We start from the raw sequence: 4,608 nt of genomic DNA, 5'->3' as shown, positions 1-4,608 counted from the left end.
AAAAGAAATGACTGGAACAGCACATCAACAGAGAACTGCCTGAAGTGCAGGCTAAACTTAGAAGAGGCCGTGGCATGAGGGATATTATAGCTAATATCAGAGGGATCTTGGCTGAAAGCAGAGAGTACCAGAGGAATGTCTATCTTTGTTTCATTGACTATACAAAGGCATTTGACTATGTGGATCACAACAAACTGTGTCTGACTCTGAGAAAAAATGGGAATTCCAGAACACTTGATGGTGCTCATGATAAAATTATACTTTGACCAAGAGGCAGTCTGAACAGAGCAAGGAAACAGTGCATAGTTCAAAATTGGGAAGGGTGTCTATCAAGGATGTGTCCTATCTCCATAACTTTTCAATTTATATGCAGAACAGATTATCTGGGAGGCTAGGCTCTAGGAGGAGTAGTGTGGCATCAGGATTGGAGGTAGACTCATCAACAATTTGCATTATGCAGATGACACAACCCTGCTTACTGAAACTGAAGAGGACCTGAAGCACTTACTTTGAAGGGTCAAGGACTGCAGTCTTCTATATGAATTTAAGCTCAACATCAAGAAAACAAAGATTCTCACCACTGGGTTGATTGGCAGCATCATGATGGATCATGAAGAGATTGAGATTGTTGACAGCTTCGGTTTGCCTGGCTCTACAATCAACACTCGTAGTACCAGAGCCAGGAATTTAAAAGATGAATTGCATTGGGAAAGTCTGCTGTCAGGACCTCTCCAAAGTACGGAAGAGAAACAATGCCAGTCTGGAGACTAAGGAGCACCTGCTCCAGGTCATAGTTTTTATAATTACTTGCTATGCCTCAGAAAGCTGGACAATGATTAGAGATGATAGAAAGAGAATTAATGCCTTGGAGCTGTGGTGCTGGAGAAGAGTATTGAACATACCATGACTGCTAGGAAAACAAACAGGTTTGTCCTGGAGAGGGTGAAGCCGGGCTGCTCCTTGGAGACAATGATTCTGAGGCTTCATCTGACATACTTTGGCCATGTTACAAGGAGGGACCAGTCCTTGGAGAGGGACATCATGCTTGGGAGGGTGAGGAAACAAAGCAAGAAAGGAACAGAAACAAACAAGGTAATAATGCAAAACCCAAGAAGACACTTTGTTCTCTTTGAAAGAAACACACCAAGGAATGAAATTCTTGAATTATTAAATGGGAGCCTTATTTGAAGAAACCCTTCTATTTTTGGCAAAACAAGTTTTCATATTTTTCTTTCTCAACAAGGTTTTAGAAAGAAAAGGACAAACTGTGACTTTAATAATGAAAAGATATTTCAAAATATTTTCTATTGATCAACAAAAAGCATATTTAACTGATGATCTTTGTTTCCTTAGCTAGAAATCCTCTGTCCAACTCAAACTGCTCTTAAATTATAAATTCTAGCCTCTAATAGCCTTTGCTAGTTGCTGTCAAAAATATGAAAGGGCGGGACTAATCTGGATGCACATCCCACAAGGAGTTCTGCTATTCCCAGATAGTTTTCCTGTTTCTGTGTGTGTTGGCATTGGTAAAATACGGAGAGATGTAGAGTGTTTACAAAATGCAAAGCCTGGCAATGAACTGTGGAAATTCCTTTGGCTCAATAATTTTCATTATGCTTTGTTTCTTGTCTAACTTCTCATCAAAAGTTTTAAATTGGTCACCAAGTTTTTAGTGAAACTGTAATTGTTGTTGTTAGGTGCTGTCCAGGTGATTACAACTCATAGTGTCTCTATGAGTAACAGCTGAAACTTGTCCTATCCTGTGTTATCCTCACAATCTGCGCTATGCTCAAATCCATTGTTGTGGTCACCGTGTCAACTCATCTTGTTGAAGGTCTTCCTGTCTTTTGCCAACTCCCTGTCTTCCTCAACCAAAGACTGGCTCTTCCTGAAAAGTTGTCAAAAGTTCAATGAGACAAAGGTTCACCGTGCTTGCTTCTAAGGAGCACTCTCATTGTACTTCATTCAAGATGGATTTGTTTGTTTGCTTGGCTGTCCATGGGATGATATTCAATAGTCTTCACCAACACTACCTTTCAAAAGCATCAATTCTTCTTTCATTCTCCGTATTTATTGTTCAACTTTCAGATGCATAGGAAGCAAATGAAAATATCATGACTTGAATCAGGTGCACCTTAGTCTTTAAATTGATTTATTTGCTCTTAGCACTTTGGAAAAGTCCTTGACTGCAGATTTTCCCAGTGTAACATGTCTTTTTCTTTCTTTACAACTGACATCAATGGGTGTTGATTGTGTATTCAAGTAAAATTAAATAATTGACAACTTCAGACAGTAATTAGGTACATAAAATGTCCATAAATTTAAGCAACACAATGAAGTTTCCTGAGTGGGGGATGTGATGCATACTACCTGCCATGCTCTGCCTCTGTTTTAATGTAACCCTTGAAGCCAAAAAGCATAGCTAAATTTTGGCTCCTGAAGCAAAGCTGTTAGACTGTTATGTTAGAACATATTTTGTTATGAGCAGAAAGAAAACATCTTCAGTTTAAAACAATGGTCTAGATTTAGAAGATTCTCTTGGGCCAGAGCCATTAACACTTTCCCTGAAAACTTTGGCTTACTCTGTGGTTCAGTTTAAATAAGGGTAGTCATCCTAAAGTCACATTTTTCTCTCTCTCTCTGTCTTTTAAAACCAACAAGTACAACCAATTTCCTTTTCTTGATATTTTCTATTTAGCAGTAACAGACGAAAATTGTTTCAAGTTTCAGCTATACTTTCTCATAGAACATTTTAAAGGGAAATTTGAAAACAACAAAGCACAACTGTATCTTGTCCTAGCACAGACGCTAAATGTTCAATAATTACTTCCTGATCTTCTCTCGTGGCATTCAACAGAATATTCCTGGCACAATTCCAGATCTCCCCAGAGTCTAATCAGGTTTTTAAAAATTCCATATTTATTGTTGGAAACAAGCTAAGAGTGGGATTAGGTTTGATTTACGATGTCTCCTGAAATGCTTCATAGGCACAGGAGAAATCAGGACATTCAAGACTCCCCCTAGCTCTCTCAGTTCTCCTGGGGACATTCACCCTTCTCACCTACAGCAGTGATACTTCCCAGGTCCTTGTCAACTGGCACTTTCCTGGATGTCTTGCCTCCCTCCTTATCCTCACATTTTCACAGCTTCTAGTACAGTACCTAGCAAGCACTACACACAACACAGGTGATAGTTTGGAGCTGTTGAACAGTGATGAAGTTGTGTAACTGACCTGGAAAGTCACTCATGTTGATAGGCATGTGGGTGGTTTTTGGTTTGGGGTTTGTTTTTGTTTTTTTTTTAAAGGAGTTGTAAGTAGCCGGAGAGAGCATCATCATTTCTTCCACTGTCAATTCAGTTATCACCCAGCTTAAGATACTCAGTTTGTCTAAGTCAATCAGAACAATGATGCCAAGAATGTGTGTGTTGCAACCTCTGGCAAAGCTCTGATTGTGTCTGTGTGTGGTGTGATTTCAGGGTTCAAAGCTCACTGAGCCACATACATCTGTTTACCATGGATCAGGGTAATCTAAATCTGTTTTTCCCTAGGTGGCCCTGGGCTGTTTACTTTCCTTTGGTCAAAGTACTAACAGATGGTGAAACAGAATGAGGAAATATGCCCACAGTGGTTCTGCAAGTAACTGATAGACTGAGGGCTGTCTATAGACTGGGGTTTGGAACACTGGAGAATCGTAGGATTAAATGGTCATTTTTCTTACTAAATTTTCAGACAAGATTTTAAAAAACAAGAAAGAATACTTTTAAATAAAGGGTGATATGGTGTTTTTCTTTTTAAAATATGGAATACTTAAAATGTGAATATGGAATATTAAAATATTGAAAATATGGATGACACGCAAATTTGTGTCAATTGCACAGGGGTCATGCTAATCTTCTCTGTATCCTTCCAATTTTAGTATATGTGCTGCCAAAGCGAGCACGGTGGTATGGTTTTTATGACATATTTGCACTTAATGGAATGAAGAAGTCTTTGTTCATAAAAAAAAGTCATATAAAATTTAAAGTCATGTTAGAGTGATCTGACGTCATTTTATGTGGATCTCAGTGTGGATGGCGATCCGTGTCTGTCAGTCAGCCAAATTGCTGATATGCCACAGACAGTCCATTTACAATCATTCTTGGCATCAACCTGATGTAAAATATAAATGGGTTTAAGCTGTAAAAGCAGACAATGTAATTTATTATGTATAGCAAATGTGGTAAATAGAAGGAGGGAAGGTATTTTGATACTACATAAGAACTTTCAAAGTCTTCACTTTGACAGCCAGCTATTTAGCTGCACAAATTTATGTATGAATTGCATGCGTACAGTGGAGAGATACTCTGTTGGAAAAATAAAATTTATTTGAAGTCTTTTATTTCAGCCTTACAAAGGTAGGTGGATTTTTGCACAATCTATTCCAGCTGTGAGGGACCCCTCAAGAGTACTGAAGTGCAATGACGTCAGGCTGGAGACTAAAGTGTGCCTGATCCAGGCTATAGTCTTTGCAATTAGGTGCTATGCATTGGAGAGTTGGACAGTGAATAGGGATGATAAAAAGAGAATTGATGCCTTTGAGCTGTGGTGCTGGAGAAGAGTATTGAATA

The sequence above is a fragment of the Elephantulus edwardii genome, unplaced genomic scaffold, assembly GCF_000299155.1.
Source record: "Elephantulus edwardii isolate Elephantulus edwardi_28Jun2011 unplaced genomic scaffold, EleEdw1.0 scaffold00259, whole genome shotgun sequence".
Classification (NCBI taxonomy): domain Eukaryota; kingdom Metazoa; phylum Chordata; class Mammalia; order Macroscelidea; family Macroscelididae; genus Elephantulus; species Elephantulus edwardii.
Note: the sequence above shows the minus strand (reverse complement) of the source record.